The following is a 20,361-nucleotide window of genomic DNA, read 5'->3' on the forward strand; positions in this document are numbered from 1 at the left end:
CAAGATGAACTGGGCATCATGGTCCACTCTCGTCAGAGGCAAGATCATCTTCAGCTGCATAGTGCGTCCCAGGCTAACTTGAGCTACATGACACCCTGTCTCAACAAAAGCAAAATGAAAACTCTACTTTATACCCCTTCCAATCTTGGAACCCTCTAGTGAATGCGGCATCGTTTGTTTTCACATGCCATGTCTATTCTCTGGATACCATTGTTCCCATCATGTTCAACTCCACACTTGTGTCAAGCGCATCTTTCTTTTGTTTCCTGCCTCTCTTCCTGGGTGACCTCAGTCTCACTGTGAGAGAATGGAGAAGGATGGAGAAGGGGTGACTGGATTCAGAGAGGTTCAGTCATTCTCTGGTTGGTTCCTCAGCATATTTCTCTCTCTGTCTCTCTCTGTCTCTCTCTCTCTCTCTCCCTCCCTCCCTCCCTCTCTTCCTCTTTCTCTCTCTCTCTCTCTCTCTCTCTCTCTCTCTCTCTCTCTCTCTCCCCCCTCTCTCCCTCTTTCTCTCTCTCTCTCTCTCTCTCTCTCTCTCTCTCTCTCTCTCTCTCTCTCCCCCCCCCTCCATCCATCCATCCATTTTGTGCCTTGGAAATTCCCAGAATAAATCCTTACACTGAGATCTCCAGCTACACTCTGTCTTTGTTGGGGTTTCTATTGCTTTGATAAAACACCACTACCAAAGCAACTAGGGAAGAAAATAGTTTACTTCAGCCTACACTTCCACAGAAAATCAGGACAGGAACTTGAGGAAGGAACCGAACAGGCCGTAGAGGAGTGCTTCTTATTGGCTTGCTCCCCCTGGCTTGCTCAGCTGCTTTCTTCTATCATCCAGGACCACCTGATTAGGGATGGCACAATCCACAGTGGGCTGGACCCTCCCACATCAATCAATAATTAACAAAATGCCCCTGAAGCTTGCTCACAGACCAATCTGTGGAGCCATTTTCTCAACTGAGATTCTCTTTCCCCAATGCGTGCCGTTTAGGTCAAGTTGACATAAAACTAGCTAACACTCACCCTCTTCTTACCATCGTTAATGAGCCCGCAGAAACTTCAGCTCAAGAATTCGGCGTGCAGAGGCAAGCTTGGCTTTCAGCTTTAACTGCTTGTGTGCCACCACTGAGGTATAGATTTTCAACGCCCATTCTCATTTCCCATACACGCTATTTGTTATCAATCTCCTTTAGACAGCAAGCCTAGGTCTGTCCTACAATTTCTAGATGACATCATCCAGAGCTCCTCTTTAAAGAACAACACACATCCCGAAATCAACATGGCTGATCCCTGATGAAAGGAGGTGGTGCTCTAACCCGAGCAGAGTCTCCATCAGCAAACTACAATGCAACGTGGGCTAGCATGCTGCCTCCACCACGGGAACCAAGTCTCCAGGGAGCCTGGGACTACCAGGAATGAAAGAAGAAGGATGCTGAGGGAGGAAGGGTCGTCTTCCCTGGGGATAGAGTAAGAGGTGTACTTTGTAGTAAAAGTGTTAAGTCGACAGCTGAACAGAGAAGATGAAAAAAATGTATCACCTTAGGGGCAAGGAGGAGCAGATACCACAGCACACCAACTAGAATGAGTCAAGAAAAGTGCTGGCAATGATAGACGTTGTTGAGGTTTTCAGAAAGCAAAGCTCTGAGGCTTTCCTATTGGGAACAGCGTAGCTACTCTTGAAGACTGTTTCGCAGCTTCTTGGGGGAACTTCAATGCACACTTGCCGTGAGAGTTGGCATCCTCTTCATAGGTATTTACCCAAGAGAAGTGGGAATGTATATTCACGTGGAAACCGGTAAGTCAGTGCATACAACTGCTCTGTTTATCATTACCGAAAACCGGAGAAAAATGAAATCTCCTTCAACGGCTACCTGCAGAAACTACAACCAATTAATAAAGAGTGAAATTACCCGACAATGCAAAGAGGATGATATGTTGGTACATGGAAAGGTGAGGCTGGATCTCAAGCACGTTGTGCTGGGTAAAGGAGGCAGTTTGGGAGGTTAGCTTTTTATTTTTATTTTTATTTATTTATTTATTTATTTATTTATTTATTTATTTATTTAGGTTTTTTCGAGACAGGCTTTCTCTGTGTAGCTTTGTGCCTTTCCTGGAACTCACTCTGTAGCCCAGGCTGGCCTTGAACTCACAGAGATCCTCCTGGCTCTGCCTCCTGAGTGCTGAGATGAAAGGCATGCGCCACCCCCACCCGGCGGAAGGTTAGTTTCTATAGGCTTCTGTCTAAATAAAATGTGTGAGGAGATAAAACTCTAGTGAGAGAGGGCAGATCAGGGGTAGCCAGGAGTCAGAGGTGGAGCCAGCCAGGTTATGAAGGTACCGCATGAAGGATGCTTTGGGGACAGCAGGTCTGTTCTCCTAGCATGTTCTCCATGGTAATGATTACTGAATCTATGTGTGCATTAAGTTGGACTGTCCATCAATAAATTGCCTTTTTTTCCTTTTCTTTCTTTTCTTTTTTTTTTTTTTTTTTACTGTATCTGAACTTACAAATTACATTTTTGAAATGTAAGGATTATGAGTAGAAAAGAATACTTCACATAGGTTGCTCTCTTTAGTTTTCCAATGTTTATTGTATGTGTATGGCATTTTGCCTGCATGTGTGTGTGTCTGTGCCCCATGTGTGTGTGCCTCATGTCCTCAGAGGCCAGAGGAAGGTGTCAGATCTCTGGGAACCGGAGTTCCAAACAGCTGTGATTCACCATGTGGGTGCTGGGAACTCAGTCCCCAGTCCTCTGGAAGAGCAGTCAGTGCTCTTAACCGCTGAGCCATCTCTCCAGCCCCAAGTTACTCCTTTAGTAGGTTAAATATAATTAAAAAGAAGTAAACAGCAAAATATGCAAAATGGTCCTGAAGGAGTTTTTCTTTTTCTTTTGATTTCTTGAAATGCAGTCTTGGTGTGTAGCTGTGGCTGGACTGGGATTTTCTGCATAGTTTAGGCTGATCTCAGACTCTCCATGGGGGCCAGACTGGTTTCAGAATCAGGATCCTCCTCCAGTGATGGAATTGTAGGAGAGAGCCACCAAGCTTTACTCCAAAAGGAGTTCTTCCTGGTCCTTTAAGTTTCAGATAAGTGGCTAGGAATTTATCAGTTTGTTTTTTTCAAGTTCAAATGAAACTAATTTTCTCCTATTCAAAATGGAGAATCATATGAAGAACCCTGTCTCTAGCATGATAGGAACCACAGAAAAGTGACATGCTTCCAGTGTGTATTTGTTTAAACAAAGTCTTGACTAGAATGTGAGCCCATAAAAAATATTTCCTGAGGAAAGTTTAAAGTTTAAATCAACATATTATCTTTGGACATGATATTTGCTAATGAGAACCCAGTGGCTTGAATCAGGAAGTTTTGCTTCCCGATTTTACGGCTTTGAAGGCAGACTTCAGCAACAGAGGCCACAGTAAAGTGGCCCAAAGTCCTTTTGTTTTATTTTCCCTTTGTCTTTGGCTCCTGGTGCCTGCCAGCCCCTGAATTTATGGGTTTAGTCAGCAATTGGGAGGTGCAGCTTTGCCTCTAACTTGGGGACCCATGGCTTCATGTAGTCCTGCGTTTCAGATTCTCATCAGTGCGCAGCATAAGGACATTCCTGTATCATGTGTGTTCCCTGTCCATGGTGTGTGTGTGTGTGTGTGTGTGTGTGTGTGTGTGTGTGTGTGTGTAGACACCCCTGGAGCAGGTGATGTTTTGTTTTGCTCCTTTGAGATCTTTAGCATTCAAGAAAGTTTTACTTCTTTTTAAAAATTTATTAAGACGTTCTTATAAAAAACTTACACACCAAAAAACAAAACAAAACAAAACAAAAAAACAACACTGCAGTGAAATGACCAGACCCCAAAAATCTATATACATCTTTAAAAAAATACACTGAGATAATTTTTTTAAATGACATTTGTTTGTTTGTTTGTTTGTGTGCCTGCAGAGGTCAGAGGACAGCTTGGGAGAGTTGGCTTCCTCCTCCACCCTGTGAGTCCTGGATATTGAACTCAGGTGGTGAGGCTTGGCCCAAATTCCCTTACCTACAGAGCCATCTCTCCAGGCCCTGTTTCGTTGGTTTACTTGTTTTCATTTTTAATTTGAGACAGGGCTCATGTGTCCCAGGCTGGTCTTGAACTTGCTGTGGAGTCAAAGCCGGCTTCACATACGTCATTCTGTCTCTGCCTACTGACTGATTACAGGCATGTACTGTCCCTCTCAGCGTGTTTGCCCCAAAGTTTGTGTTATTTACTAAAATTATGTATTTTCATTTGTTTACTTAGTGACCCACTCTGTCCTGTAGAGAAAGCTGTTTTCCAGTTCTGATGCCTATACCTCAACATTCCAAAATTTATTTTTTCTCTGCCCATACAGCATCTGTCAGTTCAACGAGTTACTGTGGTGAAAAATGCAACACAGCAAAATCATTTGGTGCAGAATGTAAGGTCCTAGAACATGACAACATAAATTATAAACTATGGCCCAACAGCTTGACTTTATTGATAAAGTTTTATTGTAACATAGTCACGCCCCCTTCGTTTCTGTGTTATTCATATAAATCTTCAGACCAATGCAGCAGGGTGATCTTGTTTTCCATCAGACACTGCATAGACACAGAACCAAAAGTGCTTAATCTCTGTTTCTTTGCTGAGAAAACATGCCAAACCCTTGGTAAGAATATAAACCTCAGCCAGGGCTTCATTTTTGGTAGGGCAAACTTTATCTTAAACCTTGAGCTTGCGTTATATTTGAATGAATTCTCAGTTCACTCAGAAGGAGAAAACCTTGGGATGTGTTAAGTGGAATTTGCAGTTAAGCACTGGACACAATCTGTAGGGATACTGCTTTACTGAAGCTGGGATGTGGAAAGGCCAGGGCTGGAAGTCCACGATGAAACCCACATGTAACATTTCACAGCCATTAAATATGAAAGCCCTCTGCTCTTCCTCACCTCCTTGAAGGAGAAAGAAAAACAAGCAAAGAACAGGCCCTTGGGTAATAAGGATGCCTGCCAGGTGACATTGGATCTGTAGGAGGCATACATTTTTTTTTTTAAGGACTAAATCCCAGCATAGCTTTAAAAAAAAAAAAGGCATCTCAGAGGCAGGCATGACTTAGAGACTTAGAGACAAAGAAGTTGACATTCGGAGGTCACTCAGAGCAGTGACGTCTTCAGCATTTCCCAGTTGAGTTGGATTTGTGTGAGAACTAGCAAGGAGAAACAATGTAGGGGTTACTGTCCGTTCTTTCTTTGGGAATGTGAGTTACACTGACTCGTTATCCGTTTTCATGGGTTTTAACCCCTCCCCTGATTATGTAGGAGACACGGGCTGATCCTGCAGTCCTCCAGTGTTTCTGAGCTCCCCCTGGTTTGTTTACGGAGTCTGGATGTTAATTCCGGGTGTAGCTCTCCTGGAAGGTACAATATCCACTGCTAATTCCTTGAGTGTGACCTTTGAGGCAGGACTTGCCTCTGGTTGCCTTGAGGCACCCGGAATGGTTAGTGTCAGTGCCCGGTGCTGGCAGCCTTAACAAGCTTGGCTCAGCTACTGTGTTAAACAAGTAATAGAGAAAAGCAGGAAAAGGAGATTTACTTCATGTCCCCCTATTAGGACGAGGAACCAAGAGGTCCAGTCCTGCCCCCACTGCGTCTGTCTACAGCATCCTGAAAGGAGGTTCAGGTCCAAATATAGAACAAGAGGTATGCATAACGACGCAGTTCCAGCCAGGCTGTGGCCCCACCCACCACCATTGTCTCAGTTCTAGTTTCTCCTGCAAGGTGGTCTGACAAGCTGTCAGAACTGCATGTAATCTCATCTTGGAGACAAGCTTCCTCTCTGGCTGGCAAGAGGCCCCAGCTTTTTCCTTTTCCCAGCATAGGACTCTAGGGGAAATTCCAAATCCTTGGGGGCTATTGTCTCAATAGTGGAGTAGCTGAAGGGAGGGGCACAAGTGTCTCTTTAGACTATCTCCAACTGGAGATACTGCTGTTTATAGGAGAGGGACAGCATCCTCTTCCATGCAGCCGCGTAGCGGTGCCAGGCTAGGATCGTACACCAACTCCACATTGTACTAGAAGCATTTCTGTTCTCCACCCCCTGCTCTCCTTAGATCTTTCTATTATGTGGCTAATGTTCAGATATGCACTCTTATTGTGAGGTCACACCTAGGCTGACTCTAGTCTTTGCTATAGTCTCACTGTCAATTTTTTCTTTTTTTTTTTTTTTTTTTTTTTTTTTTTTTTTTTTTTTTTTTTTTTTTTTTTTTTTTTTTTTTTTTTTTTTTTTCTTTTTTCTTTCTTTCTTTCTTCCTTTCTTCCTTTCTTCCTTTCTTTCTTTGAGGCAGGATCCTTGGTTGTCCTGGAACTCACTCTGTAGACCAGGCTGGATTCAAACTCACAGAGGTCTACCTGTGTCTGCTTCCAGAGGGCTGGGGTCAAAGGCATGCACCATCACACCCTGCATCAAATTTTTAATGTAAATAAAGCAGACATAAATAAATAAATAAATAAATGATCAAGGAGTTTCTCATGGGAATGAAGCATACTCTTGTTTCCCCGCAGCAGGACTCCTTTGTACCTGTGTCAGTTAGAAGAAATTAGATCCATGGAGGGAGAGAGCCACCCCTACTATCACCCTAAAGTGACCTTCAAATGTCAACGGGTCCTTTGAGGGAGGTGCTGCTAGGCAGGCCTTTGACAACCACCTTTAAGGCCCGTAGCCTCTTTCCAGAAGAATGACTAAAGGAACTATGAAATAGACGCTGGAAAATTTGATTTTTGAAGTTCACATTTGAGTGTCACAAATATCAAACCGTGGATTATTCAGAAATATAGTCCCAGAACAGTCTATAGCAAAATCATCTAGACATTCTAAGACTACCAATTGCTTTATGTTCCTCAACAACCCAAGCTGGGGAATCTATGAAAGAGAAAGTTTAATAGTAAAAAGATTACATATTTAAACACTATTCACAATTCTGTATACATGAGTGTGTTTTGTTAGAACATTGCAAATAGCCAATCCTATAAGAGGAGCCCAACTCTTTTCAATCAGTTTTTAGTTGGCTATAAATTTTGTTCTCCAGCATTCCTTCAGTGTTTACACCAAAAGCAGAGTATTTTAAATTGAAGCCCAATATCACACATATCAAAAAAAACACCTGGATCTTTTAATAATACCTCTAATAAATACGTTCTTCAGATTTCAATTAATAAATGCTCTATATAGAGACCTGGTAGGGGCTCACACATACAGAAGGATTGCTAAGGGAAACAAACAAACAACAAACAAAACTGCAAATGGCGGTTTTCTGAAGCTCCATCTTCTAGGACGAGCAGGGGTCTGGAAGAGATCTGGAAGGGAGTGGAAGGTTCAGCTGCTGGCTGGTTTACACCACGGTCCTTTTGCTTGTTTATTTTGTCTGCTTTGTTTAGGGCCCAGTGATTTTTTTTCTTTCAATCTCTTAAAATCAGAGACACTGAGATTATGGAGGCCAATTTGAAATTGTTTCCTTGTTGAAAGAAAGCTGTGGATTTAAGATCTGTTAACCACAGACTCAGAGTCATTTCCTGAAGATTCATCTGCTCCAGGGGTGTCTACACACACACACACACACACACACACAAGAGAGAGAGAGAGAGAGAGAGAGAAGAGAGAGAGAGACTCAGAGTCATTTCCAGCAAGTTTATCTGCTCAGGTGTCTACACACACACACACCACACACACACACACACACACACACACACACACACAAATTAAATCTTCAGCTATCTGTAGTGCCTGATGGTTAGAGTGAGCAGTGGAGCACACAGAAGACGCATCTCTTTGGGCCACTATTGATACAATCGTTAATGGGTTGTGTGTTGTTATGGAGTTAATTTCTTGGAACTCTGTAATTCGCACAAAAAAAATACCACCTAAAAAAGATGGTAGTGACGTGTATATGAGAGAGGCTAAGTGATTATGTTATTAGCTTACGAAGTGTTTGAAGGTTGCACATCCGGGTGGCTTCTAGCGTTTGAGGGATAATCCATCCTGTCAAGGAAGTCGTGCTGATTAGGGCTTGAGCAGCCAGTCACATTGTACCCATAAGCCAGGAGGCAGAAAGAGAGGGTGCCGATGGCCAGCCCACTTTCTCCTTTTCTATTCAGGTCAGGATCCCAGCCCATAGAATGGTGTCACCCAGATTTAGGGAGTGCCTTCTCACTTCAATGCATGTCATCTTGAAAATGCCCTACAGACATGCCCAGAGATACGCTCCTAGGGGATTCCAGATGCTGTCAAGTTGACAATTGATATGAACCTATAGCAATTACTAATTTAGTAGACAGAGAAGTGATCAGTCTGTCATCAAAAAATGTTTGTCATCACAGTAACATCTAAATTTACAGGCTTTATGTGATGTACTCCTCATCCACCAAAGAACAGCTTTTCAGGCGCCCGGGCTGGCTATGCTTTACTGGGTCTGTATCCTACCTAGTCTTCATAGTGTTGATGCCTTTTCTGCTCCACATTCCCAGCTCACCCTCTCCCTCTCGCCTTTCTGTCTCCCTGGCTCCTGCAGCCTACCTCTCTTCCTTTCCCTTCACACTCTTCTGTAACTCTGTGTCTGAAACTAGGTCATGAGCCTGTCAAGATGTCAGCTTCAAATTTAGTTCTCAAGTCTCTGTCTTTAAGCAACTTTCGTACTTGGAGGACGATTTGCTCTTCCCTGTGGTTATGGGAACAATTCGAATGCTTTTTATATTGTACATGAGTTTTCCTTTGTAAGTATCTGCTTAAATGGTTTCTTATAAGCTGCTCTGCATCAGTATTCACACATGACAGGGTTTGGGTTAGCTTCAGAACCTTAAGGTCTTCATAAATTGAAAAAAAGGGGGGGTAGGGGAGAGAGAAAGCACCTTGCAAAAGGAACATGTAGTTAATTTTTGTCACTACATTTAGAAAATAGTTCCAGTCACCAAACACGGCTGACTTTTTACAAATGTAATTATGGCCATGCCTCACTGAGGGAAACTTTTAAATATTAAAAATAAAATGAGCCACAGAAAACTCAAATACCCTCCCCTAGGAACAAATAGTAAAATCTGGTATTCATTAAAATACTTGAATGCTAATGGAAGAGAAAAATGTAAGCCCTGTGTGTCTATTTCTTTGGACCAAGACAGTGTGGTTTCTCAGTTTTCTCAAGTCCTGGCCAACTTAGGATCTGGTGAGACTCTTTGGAGACAGGAAATGTGAGGTTGATGTAAAATACAAGTGAGTGAAATGGTCTGGGGCTGCCTTGTGCTGTATTTTGTCTTGGACTTCCTGTGGAGGAACATTTTCAGATATAAGACACACATTCCTTGTCTGCTGCCCAACCTCTATGGTGGCTCTGGACATGGAGGAAGGGGTCTTGAAGAGGCAGAACATGAATGAATTTTGAGGTTATGGATAGTGAAGAAACTATGGGAAAAGTACCATGAAAGATGACAACCTCCTCCTGTACCCTGGGTCCCCATATACCTTCATGAGTCATCCTCCAGGTAGACCAGTTGGCAGAGCAGGACTGACCTCGGGGTTTTCATTTCAGTTGGTCATATTATTAATGCTCTACACACAAAAGTCATTTCAGTAGGAGATTTCCCTTCCTCTTTTAACCTTAATTTTATTTTTATTAGTCTTGATTCAACTCCAGAAAGGTTAAAAAAACAAACCTGTCATCTATCCATGCTTCAGAGAAAAAAAGTTGACTCCTTTTGCTTTCTCCATAATTCCTAGTTAACACCACTGTAAAAAGGAAATAAGATTTCTTGTTGCTGAAGGAGGTGGCATTTCTTGATGAGAACTTGGGCAGAAGGTGTAGGAAGGGGGCAAAGGAAGTTTGAGTAGCAGAATCTGAGACTGGGTCTGCTGAAAAGAGATGTGAAAATAGAGCGATAAGACAGGTGGGCAGCTGTCAGAGTTAATACTGAATTGGTTCACATTTGCCCCTGGTCATGAAAGACAGGAAAGCTCTGGGCCCTGGAGCATCCAGGAAAAGAACTGGAGCAGCCATAGGAGAGGCAGCCAGCAGCCAACTTTCTGACTTCTCAATTAGGTGAAAGGCAATGATAACTTCATTACGTGTTCATTGAAATATTTCTTGCTAGTTCGCTGCTTTTTTCAACTGATGTCTGAATGTGACAGAGTTGGGCACACAGTGTATACTAAATAAACATCAGCTGTCTTTAGCACCAGTATGCATTTTAGAAAAGGCAGAAATGACATTTAGTGTGAATGAAATTCAACTAATTCATTTCTTAAATAGCTAACATAGAAAGACAATAGTCAAACTTGACTCTTTTATAGAAACAGAAAAAAAAAAGTAGGTTGTTAATGTAAAACACTTGGCCAAAAGGGAATTATCTTGTACTTATATTTTCCACTACTTTTTTCTTTTTTACTAAATACATAATAGTTACAGTTTAATGTTGGCAAATAGGGTCATATCATTTTTAATGGCTGGAAATCATTCTAAGCTGTAAAGTCACATATCTTAACAGTCAATTATTGATATATCCTTAGGCTATTTTTAGTTTTATTAAAAAAATTACCATTCTGTGGGTTGGAACAATGGTTTGGCAGGTAACATGCTTATTGCACAAGCCTGCTGGCCTGAGTTTGATCCCTAGACCACACATAAAAATCTGGATGGTGTGGCACACATCTGTAATTCCAGAACTCCTACAACAAGATAGGAGACAGAGATAAGGGAATCACCTGGAAGTTCCAGGGCCAGTTAGACTGGAACATTGTGTAGTAGCAGAAATAACAAGAGAGATCCTACCTCAAAACAAGGTTGGAAGTGAGATCCTACTCCTTAAACCTATAACTCTGACCTCCACACATACACTGTGGTACATACATGCCTACATACACACATATACATACAAAACAAACAAATACCATCATATACAATGCTGTAATGAGCTTCTGGTCAGCTATATTTTGTACTAAAATCTCAGTAATGGGAAAAGAACTTTCTGAATACTATACCTAAGGTCAAATTAAAAGAAAAAAAAAGTCTAATAATTTCTACTATATAAAAAAATCATGGCACATTAAAAAAGAAGAGATAAATCCAATCTTCCTGGGATTTTTAAAGATATACAACACTCTGCAATATACACAGAAATGTTTCCCTACCCTTTATCTATAAAGGACACCCAGAATTAATTTTAAATGATGCTATTTTAATGGAAATGCCGAAATGGGCTTGACACAGACAGGTCATTCAAAATCAAGTATCTTTTAGTGACACACATTTGTTTGCAAAGATCAGATTTGGGTGCTAATCAATACCATGTGGGATTTTTAGGGTCATTAAGGAAATGAGGGTACGAGGGGGATCTTAACATATTAGCGTTTTTTTTTTTTTTTTTTTTTTTTTTTTTTTTTTTTTTTAAACCATGGTTTCTAGTATGATCTTTAAATAATATGAAACTTCAGCATCACTCCCAACTAATTATGCTGTATCTTTCCTTGGGAGCTTCAGGCTCATAGACACTTGGGTCTTTCTATTTCACTCCTTGACAAATATCTAAAAAGTCATGTGAGCAAGTTTCCTCTCAGCTCTGGAGGTCTTCCCCGAGGCTTTGATTAGCTCAAAGTCCATATCTTAGAGTAGAACTTTCCGTGCAAGATCCTGCATTTCTTTACACAGCTAGGACCCCCTGAGGACATCAGCAAAATCTTCAAATAGCCCCTCAGTTCATCTATTTTTCCCCATTCATGAAGACCACTAGAGTTTAAATTGCCTTTGCTCATTCCTGAGCTACAGGGAGAGTCCTATTTGGTCCTCTCAACTCCTCTTTGGCCACGGGCAGTCAGAATAATATTTTAAAAATGTAAATAGATCATACTTTCAGCTTCTTCATCACTTGAAACTCTTCAATGGCTTTTCATTACTCTTTATTAAATTTAAACATTTGCTGCCTGGAGGAGCACATAGCAAGCATCAATGAATATGCATTGAGAAGATTATTATCAAGCCTTTGGTGGCATGCCACTGCCCACCACAGGAACTTCACCTTGAGGTTGTTCTCAGCCCCATTTCTTCCCCCCTCCCCTTTCTTCCATCTTCCCCCAGAGTCTTGAAAGCCATGTCCTTGCTGGGTCAGGATATGTGTACCGGGCTCTTCTGTTTCCATGGAGAGCTCCTAACCTCATGGATCCCAGGACTCAGGATGCAGCATGCATCCGTTACTTCCTCTGTGGACCCTCCTTCCCTTGCTAAAGAAGATTGTCTGTGTGATTTTAACCCTGTGGACTTTATTCATTCGCCTTATCTCCCAACAAATAGCTTGTATTATCATTTACATCACTTGTTGGAGCTTATATTTCCAAATCTGGTTATGAAACAATTTGGTTACGAGACAGAGCAGCAACCATGGTGGCACTTGGCTTCTTAACTGCTGAGCCATCCCTCCAGCCCCACTTCTAGTTTCCTACAGTAGTTCAAATCATAAGCCATAAAAAGAAAGAGGAAAGGACAAAAATCATACCATTCAGTTACTAGTACATTTGGAAAACTCTTCCTATGCCTGGTCCTCTGCCTTAAAAGAGATAACAGGAAACCTGTGGAAGTAGAGTACCTGATGCCAATAGTGTCTCATTTAGATGTAAGAAAAGTGTGGCTCAAAGAGGTTACTCAAGGGCCAGAGTTTAGACCCAAAGCTAGGTCCATCTGACCACCTAAGCGTCCTCTGTCACCATTTGAGTGTGTAGCATTACACTATTAGTAGAGGAACCTTAGTCCTTTGGGGCCTGAACTTGACCTCAAATGCTACCCAACTGGAGCAGGATTTACTCTCATTGCTCCAGACTGCTGAGCTGGATGGAGATGCAAACACAGATAATTCAGGCAGAGAAATGATAAAAGGAAGCCATTCTTTTTTTTTTTTTCCCTCTCTCTGGAAATTGTCCATAATGAAGATGACCCCCTCCACTCAAGTTTCCCAGTTGGCTTTGCAGATAGAGAATCATGAATATGAAGTGTCCTTGTACAGACAGCAAGCCCCAGAGTCACCCTGTCCATCATGATTGGGATGGCTGATGGTGGCTTGGCAGCCCTCCACCCTCTGCCTTCCTTTGCTCGTTGTCTCTATTCGCTCACCATGCATAGGGACTTTCCCAGAGGGAAGCTGGCTTTTAGTAGCTTCCGGATCATATACCCTCCTCATCCACCTTCATGCAAGGTGATTGCCTCCTGAGCTGCCGGGACCTGGGGTTTAGGATCTATCTCCTACCTGGCCCTGGACTGCAGGCTGCTGCTGGTTGGCCGGTACTCCACACACAGCAGGCTTCCTTATGGTTCCCAGAGGCCACTGTAGGCCTGTTCATCTTTCATCTGAGTTCTTCCACCATTGGCTAATCTCAAAGATGTTTTGGAGACTTAGGGAAGAGCAAACACGCTCCCCTCTCCCCAGCCCTCCAGGGCTGTGCTGTGCCTTCTGGGAGGCTCATTCATTACTCTCTGTCAAGCTCTCAAGGGAAGGACATGTCTCCTCGTGTTCTCCTCCTGCTTCCTATGTTTCTGGCTCAAACCCTGGTCAGTTTTTGCAATGATAATAAGCAGATGGCTTTCTCCTCCCGCTTGTCATTTCTAACCCAGTGAATGTTTCCACTCTTGATTCATCATAGTGGGGATGTCATGTGTAGTAACTACCTAGCACTCCCCTGCCTGCCTCCTCGGTCTATGGATAGATAGATGAGCTGCTAACCATAGCCTAGCCTGGATTTATTCTTCACTGGTGACCAGGCAATTGATACTACATCAAGATGTCAGTTTGCTGCAGTTCAAGGTGAATTTCTTTTTCTTTCAGGCAGTTTCATGTTAAGTTCAGAGGGGTGGGGGTGGGGGTGGGGGCGGCTAGGTGGAGACCTCTTGCTGGCTGGTATTTTTCTGGAAATGAGCTTTCAGGGGAGAGTCAGGAGCGGCAGGATTGATTGGATGTTGTTACCCTACTGTCATGGGGGCGGGGCTGGACTGATTGCATTATTTAGGGACGTGTTTGATTTTCTTGCTTGTTTTTCCAGAGAGAAGAGCCGAAGGCAGCTGCAGTTGAAAAGCAGTGCATTTGTCTCCTGATCTAATCTATTTCAACTTCACTTTTATCTACTACTCCAGGTCCAATTGCACGCATTCACAACGCCAGCCCTGGAGTTGGCCAGAACCGCTGGTCAGGCTCTGTGACTGTGGAGGCTGGCCACTTATATACGGAGGAAGAGCTGGATGCCAGCCCAGCAGCGGGTTGTAACTCGTCCTCCATGGAAAGAAGAGGTTTTCGGGAGTTCTGCAGAGGAGCATGGGAAATGGTTTTGGAATGTCTGGTGTTTAACTTTCCTGGCTGTTCCAGTTCTTTGTTACTTTTTCATTCCTAACCAGGCTAACCAGATCTGCCAATGTAACAATTCCCGAAACCTTAGGTTAACGAAAGTACAAAAGGAGTTCAGACCTTCCAAACTCAAACAAAATTCGCATAGGAGAAACATTTCCAGCCACAGAGGGTTAGTGTTTTCATGGGTGGTGATGTACACTGCTTAGGATGGTCATGGGGAGCGGGGAAAGATTTTTTTTTTGAAAGCAACTTTTGTAAATACAAGTTGAACATCTCTTACCCTAACAATCTGGAATTTAAAACACTCCAGTTTTAAAGACTGCTGTGCCCTGATGAGATTCCACAACTGGAATATTCCACACCATGTGCTACTGTTTCAGCAAGTCGTCCTTTAAAATGTTACATACACTTTTAGCTTTAGGCAACACATGAAACATGTATATGACACATATTATAAGTATGTAACTATTCTAAAACTAAACAATAAATTTCTGGCATAGCTGGGAGCCCAGACTTCCTGGATAAAGATATGCAACCTACAGAGTTGATCTTGGGACTGACAGGTCTAGCACGAGACCCTTTTCGTACAGGGCACTGAGCTCCATTAACTTACAATCTTAGTTTCCCTGTATTTCACAAGAAATTAGGAAATAGAAATTGGTAAAGGAAGATTGACTTACTCATAGTTTGGCTCAAATGCCTATGTGTATATATGTGTTTGTATGTGTGTGCCATTTTTCCCCCATTCTGCCTGTGGCTGCTTTACAATTTATAGAAAGCCACAAGACAAAGGTTAGACCATAGGTAAACTTAGCTGTAAGATGGGTTAATCAACCTCTTCCTGGGAGAAAGGGGTCGCAGGCCCTAGGTTTCCCTCACGTCTTTGGGAGAGGGATACGTTTTTTGAAATTTAAGTCCAGACCAAGAGAACTGGAGCCATAAAAAGCTCCCTCTTCTTGAGACAGGGTTTCAGTATGTATCCCTGGCAACTTCCCATGTAGACCAGGCTAGCTTCTAACCCACAGTGCTCTGCCTATTCCTGAAAGCTGATATTTAAGATGGGCAACATCACACCTGGATAGAGCCTGTCTCAGTTTTGAAAGGAAAAAGAATCAGGTTTTGTGAGATAGACGAAGTGTTCTCAGTCTGGGCCTGGAAGGATTGTTTCTCTTTACATGCAGGCCTTTAAGAAATAGAGAAGAGAACCATTTGGCATCTTTTCTTTGGAAGTCAGCTTTCATTTTGATTCCTGCATCTCCAATAGACACACTGATTCTACCAGTGGGACCAGCGAGAGTCTGGTCGTCCCCATCCCTCGCCGGACGGCTTTAGCTGAAGATCATGATTCTACTCCGGTACTGTAGACAGCAGGGCTCCCTCTTCCATCATGGTGTCGTAGGGAGTGTTTGTAGCACGGTGCACTCTGGAGTGAAGTGACTCCATCATGGTCCTGTATCACTTGACAGACAAGAGGGCAGGCCAACTGTGGCCGGCAGGATGCGGAAGGAAAGGAATAAAGTAGGACCCAGGCTTTCGTTCCTGCTCTTCTATCCCCATCCCCTCAACTTTGAAGTCACCCACTGAAGGCCTCGAGAGTCCAGGCAGAGCATTTGCACTGTGGCATGGATGGGGAAGGCCTCTGGAGGTGCGCACACTCCCGGTGCCTTCGCGGTGCGCACACTCCCGGTGCCTCCGCCGGAACAGCAGGCACAAAGAAGACTCTAGAGTGTTTAGCCGTTATGTAAAACTCCGGAGGAGGAAGGTCTTTTTTAGTTCATTCTGAGTGTCATCCCACCCAAAGTCTGAGGGTGCTTCTCCGAGCCAAACAGCTGCCATCTTGCCTGCTTGCAGGGAGCCTATCACCTCTCAGTTTACTACCTGTTGACATTCTCTCACAGAAGGAGGGACTAGGGAGGGTCAGGGAACCCTCCTTAGACTCCAGCTGCTCCTCCCAGCCATCTCTACTCAGTTTTACTCTAATTGCCCATATCTCGGGGTCCTGGGAGATGCTAGAATATATAAGCCACTGGAGTTAACTGAAGAAAACCTCCATCTATGGGGCTATATATAGGGAAGACATCATTAATATGGGTTGAAGCCTTTCCAGTATGGCCGCTTTGAGGTCACCCATACTCCTGTAGGCAACCTTACCCCTGTGCTCTGTAAGTAAGCCCAATAAATGCACTGCTTCCCCACACTGAACTCTGGCAGAATCCTGCTTTTGTTTGTTGTTGAGGCCTTAAAAGGAGTGGGTAGATGTTGTTTATGTCTCCTCAGGGAGGGATTCTTGCAACACTCAAGCAAGTGGATGTGGATATGGATGGCTTTTTTGCTTGGTTGAAATTCAAGGTAACTTCCAAAGCGAGTGAAGAAATGTTTACCTTACTTTGCAGTCCACAGCTTGTCTCTCCTTGCTGCAGAAATTTATTATGTTATTTTTAGAATGTTTATTTAGCGTATAGAGCTGACCAAGGAGAATCTGAGCCTTTTATTAGAGCGTATCTGTGTCTTCTATCTCTGGACTAGTCCACCAAGCCCCTCCCTCTACTGGAAGGTGGATGGTTTGTGAAGAGGAAAAGAAGCAATAGTCCCTCTTCATCTCTCCTGAGTGCCTTCTGAAAGCGAACACAGTTATCCCTTGGTGTAGGTGACCTTTGTTCCCTGGGACTCCGTGAATACCAGAATCCCACAGATGCTGAAGTCCTGTGCATCAGAGGGGCTATGTGCATGGAACCGACACTCAAGCTCCCATTTCCTTTAAGACTTCTCTAAGTCATTTACGATTCCTAATATAAGGTATATATTGTGTCCAAAGTTGCCCCTACTATTCTGTTTGGGGAAGAGTGATGGGAAAATAATCAGTATATTCAGAAAAAAAAAAGGCATCAAAGATAATTTTTGTGGCTGTAAAGCCTGTAAGTTCTACAGGTCAACTCTGAATATTTGTCATGGAAATAAGTTATTTGTCTTGAAAGGAGGGGCTGCAATTCCCTGGCAGCTCCCATCTGGGACTGCGACACTAATGGTGACAAGGGTTTCTTTTTAAAGAAATTGTTTTATTACAATTACTTATCAGTGTGTGTGTGTGTGTGTGTGTGTGTGTGTGTGTGTGTGTGTGTGTGTGTGTGTATGTGGGAGCAAGTACCATATAGCACATGTAGCGGTCAGAGTGTACTTTTCAGAAGTACATTCCCTCCTTAGACTCTGATCCCCAGGGACTGAAATCACACTGTCAGGTCTGACAGCAAGCTCCTACCTGCTGTTTTAGTTAGTGTCTGTAACATGGATCACTAAACGGTCTTACTAATAAAAAACCAGGAGCACAAGAGCTCTTTGTCTCTGACTTGGCACCTCTGCTTTCCAGCGTAACCATCACTGCTTATGAACTTCTAGCGGCAGATCGAGCTCTTCGAGGTTCCCCAAGTCCCCTGTCACCTGCCACACTTTGCCTACTGCTACGATGCCTCCCTCGGTCCTACCCGTCTTTCCTGCAACAACACCTCACCCCACTAGAAGAATACACTTCCAGCTCTCACAGCAACTTACACTTTGGTGGCGTCAGAGGTCCTCACGGTCCACACCAGCCTGCTCTTGGTGATGTTTAGCAGTCAAGAGAGACTTTCATGGGCATCTTTGTGTGAATGCAGCTTTATTTTCTGAGTACCTTGAAAATTTCTGGGGAAATAGACAGCAGTTCCAATCTCTGTACCAAGCACAGTTGATAAACAGTAGATGTTTAATCAAGGCCTGAAGATTGACTTTGGGAGGCTGGTTCTACCCACAGAGTAAGAGCTAAGTACTCTCATGGTCTTTACTGGTTCCATTAAACCCCAGGGCCAGGCTGTCTGGGAGGTTGTTTTGCTTTGTTTGATTTTTGAGACAGGATCTTACATAACCCAGGTTGACCTGGAACTAACACAGTGAGTTCTTTTGTCTCTGCCTTCCAAGTGCCTGGACCTGAAGACACGCGTTACCATACTTGGTGTCCCCAGAAGTTTTGCAAAGTAATAGGTGACAATCTTTGCTCCTTAAAAAGGCTTGCAGGTAGAGATGGTAGATGTTTTGAGGAGAAAGCTCACATTGTTGAAAGAGAGAAGGAAGAGAGAGAGGGAGAGAGAGAGAGAGAGAGAGAGAGAGAGAGAGATTTCTTTGTACAAAGACCTTACTGACCCACCAAACCCTTGAGCATATTAACAATGCAGAGAAATCATCCAGTAAACAAAGCTTTGTCGTTTTCGTTGAACATAACATTTGCCAAATTTGTTTTTACCATAAGATGAACTTCCCCTGCCCCTGATGTAATAGCTTGAACCTCCTAGAAACCTAGGATCCTGTTAACCACACTTCGAGAGGGTTTTTCCCAACCAGCCTTTCCATCCATCTTCCCCTAAGCTATGCTTTCAGTGTGTCTGGCTGTCTGTGACGGGGAGAGTGGGGGAGTACCTGGGGAACTGGACCCCAGTGTGCCTCCAACATCTGTTCTTTTATCCAGTTTGCCTAATGGAAAGAGTCCTCCCATGTCTTCCTCTCTGCTTCGCATCCCTTTAGCTAAGTCCAGATGAGGCAAGCTCATCTGTTTTAATGACGTACATAGACATTGGAGTTAGGTCATTAGACATTTTTGAACGCCTCTGCTACTTGCTAGTCTGTAAATGTTTCCAAGAGTTCCTACTCCAAATGGATCTTGTTTTATATGTCTTAAGAACGCACTTGGAAACCGAGTAATGTACTCATAACTTGGGGCAAACTTAACTAGTCTGGTGGTTTTTGGGTAAGCAGGCTTCCCCATAAACTTTTTAGATGTCTCCTGATTTAGTTTCCTATGTTTAATTTTTGTCTTTAAATCTCTTCAACTCAGCTGAGATCGTCACCAGCAGTTTTGACCTCTCTAGACTACACACAACCAGGCTCTTCAGTTCCTCCTTGCGTACACCATGGTTTTCATTTGTTTCTCTGTTCTGGTCACCCACATCTGAAAACAGGGTTGGTTAGAGTCCAAACCCAGTCTTCCAATGTGGTCTGACCTCCAGGCTATGGAGGGGTGGAGGGGTATTCTTCTGCCTTCTTAGTGTGCAGGGACTTTTTTTTTTTTTGGTTGGGTAAAAGCATTAAGCTTCTCAGTGGCCCAGGCATCCTTTGGGTCATGCCTGCGTCTGCATCTGACCTAGGCACAGTCCCCTCCTCTGAGGTTTAGTCCTCCTCCGCACAGATGGTTAATGTAGGGCCTCTCTCATTACATGCTAAACTTTTGTCTTTCAGCCAGAAAAACCTGCCTCATGTTTCCCTGCACGTGTTTCTGCTTCGCTTTGTTCTTTCTCTGACCTCTGACCTTCTGTCAAATTGCCCTTCCTCTTTTATGTATGCTGAATGGTGGTTCCCCTTGTGTAGTTCTTTGTCTGAAGTTTTATCATCCCTGCAAGAACAGCCTAGACCAGGCTCTCCCAGCTCCTACCTTACCTTCCTCAAAGCTGTAGCGTATTCCTCAGTCTTTCTTTCTTTAAATTGTCAGCACTTGGGGAACGTTCTTCATATGTTCATCATATGTTCTTGCTATGATTGATACATGGTTTCTTCCTCTCACCTCTGTAAGCTATCTTTCTCACAACAGCAGAGACTCAGTAGCGAGCATTCATGTAGATCTGACACATCTTAAAATACCTCCACGGACACAGAGTCCATTGCCCTTCCTCTGTCTCTCCTTGCACAGAGATCGGCAAATACCCGGATCTATCTCATTTTCAGATGAGAGTAGTGATGGATATTTACCAGATCAGCCCAAAGTCTAGCTCAGTGTCACCAGGATCACTGACTCTGATCTCTGCTTCAGAAGTCAAGTTCTTTCAAATTTCACATTGGCTGACAAGATAGTTTGCTAAGAGTAGAGAGCAGGATAGCAACCCCTGATCTTATACCACAAATTTTGGCTTTGACAATGTTCTCAGATGCTTAGTTTTCCACCTTGCTGGTCCTGCATCCAAAGGATTTGCTCATTCTGGAAAAGACC

The sequence above is a fragment of the Peromyscus leucopus genome, chromosome 13, assembly GCF_004664715.2.
Source record: "Peromyscus leucopus breed LL Stock chromosome 13, UCI_PerLeu_2.1, whole genome shotgun sequence".
NCBI lineage: Eukaryota > Metazoa > Chordata > Mammalia > Rodentia > Cricetidae > Peromyscus > Peromyscus leucopus.